Source organism: Amia ocellicauda, chromosome 2 (genome assembly GCF_036373705.1).
Source record: "Amia ocellicauda isolate fAmiCal2 chromosome 2, fAmiCal2.hap1, whole genome shotgun sequence".
In the NCBI taxonomy this organism is placed as follows: Eukaryota; Metazoa; Chordata; class Actinopteri; order Amiiformes; family Amiidae; genus Amia; species Amia ocellicauda.
In genome coordinates this window covers 6,660,584-6,672,867 of record NC_089851.1, presented here as the reverse complement: position 1 = coordinate 6,672,867, position 12,284 = coordinate 6,660,584, and the positions used below count along the sequence as shown (strand labels likewise).

The window sequence follows — 12,284 nt, the reverse complement described above, 5'->3', positions numbered from 1 at the left end:
GTTTCTTGATATATATGCCAATAATAATGTAATTCCTTGTCAATGCCTCTTTTAAAGTGTGTTTCATTGGTAATGCAGTGAAAAAACAAAATAGACAAACTATGTAACATTTCTGAAAGACAAGTTAAAGTCTTTATAAAACTTCATCCTTTTTTAATCTATTGACACATAATGGAGATCGACTTGTTTTCCCCAATTATCTACTGATGTTTGACCATTTCAACCCACACGTGAACAGAAAATCATTTTAGTCTTTTTTTAATCAAATAAACAAATATTTACTTTGTTTTCTCATTTCAGTATTTGTTAAGTAATGCACTGTAAACTTCAACAGACATGGGTGAACTGCTGAAGGCGAGAAACTTCAATAATGGCAGGCTTACTCTGCCCCGTGACATCCTGATTGAATTCAGCTCCCTTTGTGGGACTGGGAACGCCGCAGAGGACAGACTGTAACTGCCTCTGAAGGCAGCTGCTGGGGAAACAAAAGCCTTTCATTTTTAGTTATCAGTTTAAGTGGTGCTCCTGCTGTTCTAGATGAAAGCTGGTCCTTTCAGTCTTGAAATCTTTCAGCTGTTTTTTTTTTTTTTTTTTTTTTTTTGGTAACACGAATTAACCCATAAAACACCTCTAATGGCAAACTAGAGAAGGTATTAAAAACACCATTATATATATATATATTTTTTTTAACTGAGCAATATGAATGTTTTTTGTTATATTCTTCAATGCCCTTTTTGTTGTGTACCTAGATACGTTTCAATTGACACATTTAAGATTTGGGAAATAAGTTAATTAGGGCTACAACTAGGACTGGATGAAATCAAAGTTTCAGATCACTGGCTAATTGCAGTTCTGTAATACTTGTTGCCATCAAACCATCAAACAAAAAGCCCTTTGCTTTGGTCCACAGATTCTTGTTGCTTTGACAGACAATACACATTTTCTTAAATGTATACTACTATATTGATCTATGATATAAACAAACAGTCTTAACAGACTAAATGTGCAGTAATCTAGGTTGCCAAGTCTGACTAGGTCTGAAATTGAGAGATCAGTGTTAAGAACTTGAGAATATTCCTTCAGCTAGTGTTATACACATTAGGATAGATATGTTTAATTAATCAGGGTATTTTAAATTCCCAGAAATTAAAATACCGGACTGTCTGAAATCTAATTAAAAATCCATGATTTATTTAACCTAGGGCATTTTCACTGACTTCCAAATTAGTTGCATACTTTATTAATAACTGGCAAAATGAGTTATGCAATGAAGAAAGCAGATTCTGGTCCAATTCTATATAAATTAGAGAGCATCCCTGTGTGGGCTTCTAAATGTTCCACTGTGTTAAGTGGTCTCTGATATTGCAGAGCTGGGATAGTATTGATACTTTGTGCTAATCCTTCTCAGAGAGCAGCTGATCGTCCATTTCAACATTAGAGATGATGCTGACTTTAAATGGGATATGTTATGATTGTTCATCCCACACAAAGGGAAGTCAAGATTTCTTAAGTTGCAAGAGCAATAAAGCTGTTATTTTAGCTCTCTTGAGCTTCATTAAGTGCACATAGCCTTTTCATTTTCTCTCTATAATACATTAATTTACCGAAATCTCAGTTGTTCTAAAATAAATTAAGTCTGATAACGTGTGTTTTGACATCTGTCTTCAACAGTGCAATAAGACGATGATTACCAGACTAAGCACCAACTTTTATTTTTTCTTTAGGGAAACTTTAAAAAAGGCTAATGAAGCTTTTTACAATATAATTGATTTAGATCACAACTATTTCTACTGTTCTTATAGTACTTAATAAAGTACTTAATATGACACAGTAGCAATATTTGGGTTCTAAAGTCTATCTGTACTTTAAAGTTTGAGGGTTAGATGTATTTATTAACTTGCTGTTTATGGGAATGTTTAAGCAAATTCAAATGTTTGACATTTTGGAGGACATTTTTACATTTCTATTCCATTTTATTTTATTACTTTAAATTGTATGTACTAGATATGTAAAGAACAAGCTGACAATGAAAATAATGACTCCAGTTAATATTTTCTTGATATTTAAAACTATAATTGTGTTAGACAGGTCAAATCTAAGAGACGATGGTCGATAAGAGGGAAGCAAGTGTTGGTAATGGGGAAACACTAATCAAAGGTAACAAGGAAAACAGGGCTAGAGAGCTTGGAAATGCTATGTTGTCGAGATGCGATGCGAGGGGGTCAACTGCAATCAGTAAGCAACCTAGTTGATCTGACGGAGGATTTTGAAGGATTCAATGAATCGAGGGCTGAGTTTCTGAGAGAGAAGATGGAGACAGATGTCTCTGGTGGATAGCCAGACCTCCTGTCCAGGTTGGTAGAGGGGAGCTGGCCATCTCCACTGATCCACCTGGGCTTTCTGACGATGGATGACCTGTTGGAGACGGACATGTGCAGATTGCTACACAGTGTCACTATGCCTGAACCACTCATCCACTCAGGTACATGGAATGGTTCCCTGACCCGGGGAAGAGAGGAGATTGATACCTCAGTACACATTGAAATGGCATGAAACTGGTAGAGGAGCTGGTGAGGGAGTTTTGGGAATATTCAGCCCAAGGTAAGTACCAATGCCAGTCTGTTTGTGAAGAGCTACAATAAGAATGCAAGAACCGCCCAATTTCTTGGTTCAACCTCTTTGTCTGTCCATTTGATTGAGGGTGATAACCTGAGGTGAGACTGACATTGATTCGTAGTGTTTTCATAAGCTCACCAATCCCTCGAAGTGAATTAGGTGCCCCGATCCGAGACAATGTCTTCTGTATTCCCATAGAGACGGAAAACATGGTTGAAGAGGAACTTGGCAGTGTCCAGAGCTGTGGGGAGCCCCTTCAGGAGGATGAGCCGGCATGCTTTTGAAAAAAGGTCACCTGCCATAAGGATGGTGGTGAAGTCTTGTGATTTGGGAAGGTCAGTGATGAAGTCCCTGACAATATGGGACCATGGATGTTGTGGAATAGGGAGCGGTTCCAAAAGCCCAGCAGAAGGTTGACGAGAGGTTTTTGATAGTGCACACGTTGGACATGTTGCGATGAAGAGGGCGATGTCTTGAGCCAGGGCGGGCCACCAGAATTTCCTTTGAAGTAGGAAAAGAGTTTGTTGGACTCCAGGGAATGGAGCCAGTGCAGGAGCTGGGAATGGATGGAAGCGGGAACAAAGGTTCGTTGAGTAGGACAGTCGGAAGGAGGTGGATCTGTGCCTGTTGTATCTGGGTCATGATGTCCCATCTTATAGGTGCCAACCTGCAAGTTGGACGTAGGATAGGCTCTGTGGAGATGGGGCAGTATAGTAGTCGAACTGATGGGACAATGCACCTGCCTTGATGTTCTTCTTCTTCTTCTTCTTCTTCTTCTTATTTATTTCTTAGCAGATGCCCTTGTCCAGGGCGACTTACAAAATATCAGAGCAATACCACGTGCAATAATACAGTGCAATACAGTACAATAATACAACAATACAGTGCAGTTCGGGCATAATACATTTTACAAATTTAGAATGTACACAAGTGTATAGGAGATACAGTAAGCAATATATAAGATCATACATCCTAGATTGTAAAAGCTAATAGGGGCAGACAAGATGTTAAGTCAAAGTTATGAACTAAGGGAAAGAGAAATTATAAACGATACAATTGCAATTAATGCAAAGGCAATAGTATGACAAAACATTGTATAAGTCCAATTTTACAGGAGAATGAAAGACTAAATTAGTACAGTCTGAAAAGATGCGTCTTGATTAATCACTGGAAGGGGGTCAGAAACTCTTCTGTTTTGACTTCAGTGGGAAGGTCATTCCACCACATAGGGGCCAGGGATGAGAAGGAGCAGCTCTGGAGGAAGGGGAGTGGGGAGGAGGCAGAGTTAGTCTTCTGGCCCAGGAAGACCAGAGCGGTCTGGAGGGGATGTATGGAGAGATGAGTGTGTGAAGGTAACTTGGTGCAGTGTGGTCAAGACAGTGCCGGTATCGGGAGCCAGTGGAGGGAGCGGAGCAGTGGAGTAGCGTGTGTGAATCGGGGCAGAGAGAATACCAGACGAGCCGCAGAGTTCTGGATGAGCTGGAGCAGGTGTGTAGTAGTTCCCGGCAGGCCGGCCAGGAAGGAGTTGATAGTCCAGGTGTGAGAAGACCAGTGACTGGACAAGAAGCTGAGTTGAGTAGTTGGTGAGGAAGGGTCAGATTCGGTGTATGCTGTTCAGGAAAAATCTGCAAGTGCGTGTCAGTGTGGTGATGTGCTGAGTGTAGTAGAGCGCAGGATCGAGGGTGACTCCTAGGTTCTTAGCGGAAGAGGAGGGAGAGAGTGTCATAGATTCTATGGGGATTGAGATGGAGAAGTCAACAGAAGGTGAGGAAGAGGGGGACCAGGTCTGTAGATGAGCATGAAAATAAATCTCGTGAAGAACAAAGCCCATCGTGCATGTCTTGGGTTGAGCGGATGTCTTCCAAGTTACAATGAACCATAAGTACAAGGAGAGGATGTATGGCACCTTCAAGCCAGTGGTGCCATTCCTCAAATGTCAGTTTGATGTCCAACAGCTCACAGTTACCGATTTCATTGTTTCTCTCGGCAGAGGACAGTTTCCTAGAGAAAAAGGCACACAGAGGTAAAGCTTAGGTGGTTGGCCATGATGTTGGGACATTCTGATGCGTCCACCTCTACAATGAAGGGAAGTGAGGGGTCAGGATGATTTAGGATGGGAGCAGAGGTAAAGAGAGTCTTGAGTCGTGTGAAAGCGGTGGTTGCCGACACAGTCCAAGTAAAGGAGGGGGTAGAGCCCCTGAGGAGAGATGTGACCGAACTGAAGTTCCATATGAACCTTCTATAGAAGTTGACAAAGCCCAGAAATCATTGGCGTTCCTTGACCATTGTGGGCTAGGGCCAATCGGTGACAGCTCTCACCTTAGTCTAGTCCATATTTACTCCGTCAGCATTGATGACATAACCCAGGAAGCTGACACACTCACGGTGAAATTCACACTTTTCTGCCTTCACGTCAAGTCCATTCTGTAGCAGTCTGTGCAGGACCTGACAGACATGGGAAACATGCAGAAGAAGTTAGGGAGAAGACAAGTATATCATCAATGTAGATAATCACAAAAAGGTTTAATTTGGGTCTCAGGACATTATTAACATATGCTTGGAACACTGAAGGAGCATTGGCCAATCCAAAAGGCATTACTAAGTATTCATAATGCCCAGTGCTGGTAAGAAAAGCCATTGTCCACTTGTCGCCCTGTCTAACCTGGATCAGACTGTAGGCGCTGTGCAGATCTATCTTTGTCTATCATTTTTCAATACAAAGAAGAAGCTTGCAGCAGGCGAGGTGGAGGGATGAATGATGCCAAGCTGTAGCGCCTCCTGGATGTTTTCTGCCATAGCCTTGTTCTCTGGAAGAGTAAGAGGGTAGATATGTCCTCTAGGTTCCTGGGAGCAGTTCATAATAACATAAGAACGTAAGAAAGTTTACAATCGAGAGGAGGCCATTCGTCCCATCATGCTCGTTTGATGTCCATTAATAACTAAATGATCCAAGGATCCTATCAAGTCTGTTTTTAAATGTTCCCAACTTTTCAGCTTCAACCACTTTGCTGGGGAATTTGTTCCAGATTGTGACATCTCTCTGTGTGAAGAAGTGTCTCCTGCGTGTGTCCCTGCTGATCTGGAAAAGCTCCTCTAGTTTGATGTGGTCGATGCCTTTCATGATTTTGAAGTTTTGAATCAAGTCCCCACGTTGTCTCCTCTGTTCCAGGGTGAAAAGGTTCAGTTCCTCAGTCTATCAGTAGGACATTCCCTTCAGACCTGGAATAAGTCTGATTGCTCTCCTCTGAACTGCCTCTAGACCAACAATATCTTTCTTGAAGTGTGGAGCCCAGAACTGTCCACAGTATCCAGATGAGCTCTAACTAGTGCATTGTACAGTCTGAACATCACTGCCCTTGTTTTAAATTCTACACTTTTGACAATATACCCTAGCATTGTGTTTGCCTTTTTTATTACTTCCCCACACTGTTTGGATGGGGAAAGTGAGGAGTCCACATAGACTCCTAGGTCTTTCTCATGTGTTACTTCTTCCAGTTCTATTCCTCCCATAGTGTAATTAAAGTGGACATGTTTATTACCTGCATGTAATACCTTGCACTTGTCCACATTGAATTTCATCCGCCAGGTGTCGGCCCACAACTGAATATTATCTAAGTCTCTTTGAATAGCCTGTGCTGCCGAGAAAATCTGCTGAGCCACCTATTTTAGTATAATCTGCAAATCTGACAAAGCGAAGGCCCTAGTACTGATCCCTGTAGAACTCCACTAACAACCTCACTACAGTTAGACGCAACTCCTCTGATCAGTCTTTGGTGTGGAACCTTATCAGCAGCGCAGAAAGAAGGGAACGTTCAACATGAGTCACTCGTAAGGGCTAGGCATTGTGAAAAGCAGGAAGCACTCCAGGTGAGTATTTCTCCATCCTTCCAGGAGATGGTCGAGTTGCGATGGGACAGCCAGGGGAAACCTAGAATGACATCAACACTAGGGGAATCAAGGACGAGAAAAGACAGGTCTTCAATGTGAAGCAGACTGATTTGCATGGTGAAGGGTATAGTCCTTTGAGAGATGAGTCCGGAACCGATGGGTTGATTGTTGACAGTCTTGACCTGGTGTGGCGGAATACAGGGGAGCAGAGGAATGCTGAGTTGTTTTACAGTCTCTCGGTGGATGAAATTCCCTGCAGACCCTGAGTCTATCAATGCGGATACAAACAAACTGTTAGGAGTCCAAGTGATTTTGGCAGTGTCTGGTTCAGGACAGACTTCACGGAAATGCCCCTCGTTACCACAGTAAAGGCACAGGCGTAATTTAAGTCACCTTTGTCTCTCCATAGCTGTCAGATGGGTGCATCCAAGCTGCATCGGTTCAGGCTCATAGGTCAGTCGGGAAGTTTGGGGTTACCTGGTAGGTTGACGTGGGCAGTCAGTGTGAAAACGTCCCTTCTTAGCCCATAAGAGGTGATCAAGATGGACAGCTAGTTGGATTAACTCCTCCATCTTAACAAACCAACTCTGATTGTAAAACAGTCTGAAGTCCACGTCAAAAGATGGTGAGCAGGGCAGGTTTGTTCCATACACTGCCAGTTGCCAGTGTCCGGGCATAGTCTGCTGCCAAGGAGGTGCTTTGCCGAAGGGCAAGAAGTTGTTCTCCTGCACCCCTTCCCTCTGCCAGGTGGTTAAACACAACCTTGAAATGTCTCAGAGGAATGGGTGACTTCATCCTGTTGCGCCCAGATAGACAATACCCATTGAAGCACTTTGCCCATCAGAAGGGTTATGATAAAGGCAATCTGGGTGGCATCATCAGGGAAGGCATTGGGATGATGTGCAAATTGCAATGAGTGTTGTAAGGTGAACCCCTCACATCTGTCTGGACTGCTGTCAAATGTATTTATTTTGCAGGGTTATACCAGAATTATTTTCTCTTGACATTTCATATTAAAGAAATATAACGTATGATAATCACATTTCTACTGCTTGCCTCCCTCGTCATCTCTGCTTGCATATTTTGTAGTGGCACAAAAAGCTTCCACTGGCAAGGTAACTTCGTCTTAAGGGCCATTTTAAACTTGATGATAAACAATCAAACATTTGATTCCTTTATAGAAATTAACATTGTAAATCACAATAAGCCTTGGTTTCCACTAGGATGTTTTCTTCTTTAATTTTGAACTAGTAATAAAGGCAGGTTCACAATTATTAATCTGGCCCAGAGCTGCCTCCGAAGCATTTCTGTGCTGACCCACAATTATTCTGAAACCCCATTCACATTGATTTATGTTGGCCCAGGGCCATCTCAGAGCACTTTCGTAAGAGCTACAAAAGCTGGTCTAGAATGAAGGAAAGGAACACTTAGGAAGGGTTAAGAAAATATTGATTTTCTGTCACTCACTGTGCATGGCACTGGCATCTTTTTCATATACATATTTACAGCCATGTCACACATTATGCTCTCTTCAAATACCTCTTGTCAGGCACCCTGAAACATTTTTCTTGCAACTTTGTCTTAGATCATTATTTTGTTGCAACAGGAAGCGCTTCCCAATCCAATTACTCCCAGGTGGGGAACATGTTGGAGTTACACTTATTATGATCCAATATTTAGTCTGTTTAGTGAAGATGACCCATTTCAAACGTTTGGCCAACTCTTTTCACCTTTGACTGTCTTCTTTGCCATTTGCAGATTTTACATGAATTGTGTATGCACACCATTCATCAAATTAAATAATTGCTTTTATTTTTGTTAACACTACGAAAGTTACACCCAACAAACCTAATTTACAAAAACAATACAGCTGTGTCATAACTGTGTTGACTCCTCTATATCTTACAGGTCAGATTAATGTTATAACTGAATTGTGGCTTTAACTACTGTAGCCAGTAGAATTTAGCCACTTAATTGAATAATTTTTATTTTATTTCACTAACATGGGCATCACAATGTAAAGTAAGGTGTGTAGAAATAGATCTTTAAATATGCTGATAGGACTCCTTGTATTGTAAGTATAATTGACCTGATGATGCTATGTCTCTGTGTGGACACTAGTCAAATCAGATGACTCATTCACAAGGGAAGAAGCATTTGTTTGCTTGGAAACAACATCCAGGACAGTCCTTGTCTTTACAACAAAATAATTAGTTTCACTGGTAGATTTGTAATTCCAGTGTCTTTGCGTGGGAGTTTGTGTTGTGTGATTTGTTGTGTAAAGATTACAGAGGACAGGGAGAATTATTGATCATGTCTGTTGCTTATCACTGTGTTTGGAGAAATGTACTGAGAGTTATTATTCACCAACTTCACAAGAATTAAACTGTAATCAATTATTTTAATTGAAATCAAGTATAAACAACAACAACAACAACAACAACATCATCAACAACAACAAAACATACTGTAAAGAGGATGCTGAAGCATTACAGTGAATTTTAGGAATATTGTATAACATGAATAGCATGGCCTTAGAAGTTGAATTGTTAGCTGGATAGCTACTTACGAGAGATGTTACAAGAGAAGTACCGTACTTGTGTGATGATTGTAGTTAGACATGTATATAACTGACCACTTTAAGAAATATTTGTCTGCAATTGCCATGAAAAGGCACTGTGATTAAAGAGGGGGAAACAAATTTCAGCAGTTTATATTCACTGGGTGTTTCTGCTTTCAGAGACTGTCTTAATGAACTAACTGCTCCTTTTTAATTTGGTGGTAAAGGACATCATGAACAGAGGCACTGCAGTGCAGGACAATAGTGTTTGGGAATCGTTGTCAGGTCTCATTAAAGGCTACAAGTGGTCTGATCTGGAATAGCACGCTGCGCATTGCATAATTCCCATCTTCACTGCCAAAACTTTCCCTCCAGGCATGTCGTCCAAATCATACAGCATTTCTGGAAAATAAGTATGTAAATCAGACAGTTTGTTAAGAATATGGATATTAAAATCCTTCCCTAATGATCCAGAGGTGTGATTCTAATGGGTCTTAATGCGATCGAATTTTCTCGAGCATAAAACCGCAGATAATGAAAGCTCTGATTTCATTTGTGCTCTTAGCCCAAGATCATTTACCGAGTGTGAATTAAAGGTCACCTGAATCACCACCTGTAATAATCAGACTTATTAAAGCCGCAGACTCAGTCTTTAGTTTAATTAACAAATGAATTGAAGCTTTAAGCAATGCTTCCGAGTGGAATAAACTCGACACTTGCTGGCACTTCACAGTACAAAATTGGAAGGTCGAAGACTGTCTCTGTCCAATTATTATTATTTTTGGCATAAATCATAAAATGGCATTATTGCTTTTCTTCCAATGAAAATGTTCACCTTTGAAGATGGTCCGTTTTTCTCCTCCTGAAATGTCACAGTTGCAGTGTGTGCAGTCACTTAAAACTGTCACCTCAGGCACACCCAGTGCTATCAATGTATTCTGTAAAATCAGGTTTATTATTATCTGTGTTGTAAAACACAGACATTTTTCTTTTTGAGTTTCTTTATTATTTTTCCAGCTTCTTCTTCTTCTTCTCATTTCCGACCACTTTTTTTTAACACATCTACTCCTACAGTTTTTCAGCAATTAAATTGACACTTTGCACACTTTTTGAAAATCTGAAAATGGCTGCTATTACTTTCAGTGCTAATTATTATTTATTTATTTATTTATTTATTTATTTATTTATTTATTTATTAGCAGATGCCCTTATCCAGGGCGACTTACTTGTTGCTCCAGATTCTCTTGGGGCAGCCAAGGACCCCACAACTTTTGACAGCTAATAACTACTGATTGGTTACTTTTAGCACCATACTTAAAGTTGCTTTTAGCACCATACAAAAAGTTGCTTTAGAGCTGCATTTCTTTAATAGTTGTTTAATATGCAGAACTGCTAATATTCATCAGATACTCTTTTAAATGGTTTTAAAACATCAATTTTACAATGCAGATGAAGTTTCTATAAACTCATAAAACTAGTTAGTTGTATTAGTAGTAAAGTAAATAAAACACAAATTATATCGATGTAAATATCAAAGATAGAATCTGAAGATGCTTCCATAAAAGTTTACCACAACACTATTTTCATTTCCCCAGCTAAGTACTGGACCAGTGGATTATGGTTCAGTTCACTTATTAAAATAATTATATTTCACATCCCATGAATAGTATCAGACTAATTTAATGAAGTCACAGAGGAAAATTAAATAATGGATATGAAGTACATTGCAGTACATTAAATCATACTCGTCATTGTTACTATCTTTGCGATACACAGCGTATCGATGTCATCATCCTTGTTGTCTAAAGGGGACAAACTGAACTGATGTTGAAGACATCAAACACAAACCATTGCTTTAAAACACTTTCAATCAGCTGGAATATTTATAGTTTTCTTTAAGTGGAATCAGTATTTACAAAAACCAAAAAAGCATATCACTGATATACAGATGGGTGGGTTGAGATCTGGTGACTGTGAAGGTCATAGCATATGATTCACATCATTTTCATACTCATCACACCATTCAGTGAGCCCTCATGCCCTGTGGATGGGTCATTGTAATCCTGGAAGAGACCACTCCCATCAGGAGAGAAATGTTTCACCATAGGATACAGGTGATCACAGTGATCTGCAGTGACCCTTCCCTCTAAGAGGACAAATGGACCCAAACCATGCCAGGAAAATTCCCCCCACAGCACAACAGAACCTCCAGACCCCCTCACTGTAGGGGTCCAGCAGTCAGGCCTGTACCGTTCTCTTGGTGTTGCCACACATGCACTCACCCACTTATCGAGAATATGGTGAAGGATGACTCATCGGACCATATCAAGTTTTTTCCACATCTCTGTAAACCAGTGTCTGGTTTTTGTACCACTGAACTCTCAGATGTGCATTTGTCTTTGTAATGATGGGTTTCTGCACTGCAGTCCTACTATAATATCCCTCTCTGTGTCGTTCTTGATGGACTGTTCTTGCTGACACAGTCTGATCACATCCTGCATTGACATTCTCAGTCACCTGGGAAAGAGTTGCTCTTCTGCTTTTCCTTACATATGGCAGTAATGCACGAGCATCACAGTCATCGAATATGCATTTTCAACCACAATTTCCAACCCTGACATCTTTCCCATAGATCTAAATGCAGATTTATGCAGATTTATGCAATAACTTTATTCACTGTTCCTATTGAAACACTATCCAGTTGAGCTTCTGTGTGATTGAAGCTCCTGCCATTCGTGCCCCAGTAATGACCCCTCTTTCAAAGTCACTTAGATCCTTTCCTCTTGCCATCTTGATCCAAAATCGAGGTCAATTGGGCCTGCTCAGCATTTTTATACATGCCACAGAGCATGATAGGATGTTAATAGCATTGGATAATCAATGGAGTATCGTTACCAGCCTTCATCGGCCAGACTTGTTTTACCTGACACCAGGTGTTCCTTGGGGTTCGAGTTTAGGTTACAGTCTCTCCAGTCTTATTTTCATGACAGGAACTGTTTCTTATCAGGAAGCTAGTGTTTTAGAAAATAAGGACAACCACTATAAAAAAGAAGATCCATCCCTCAGTTGATAAACTTGATAGATTTTCAGTAGACACATCATTTCTTGAACATAACAGTTTTAACTATCTGGGGATCTGGACCGATATGTGGTTAGTTGATGGGAAACAAAATCAAAATGTAGTTTCTAAGGAATGTTAATAATAAGGTTGAGATATTAT

At 40.4% G+C, this 12,284-nt stretch overlaps 1 pseudogene; it reads left to right on the top strand.

Moving 5' to 3' along the window:
- Window positions 1-336: 336 nt before the first annotated feature.
- The window catches only part of LOC136712302 (piggyBac transposable element-derived protein 4-like), a 35,377-nt pseudogene continuing 23,429 nt past the window's right edge, over window positions 337-12,284 (top strand).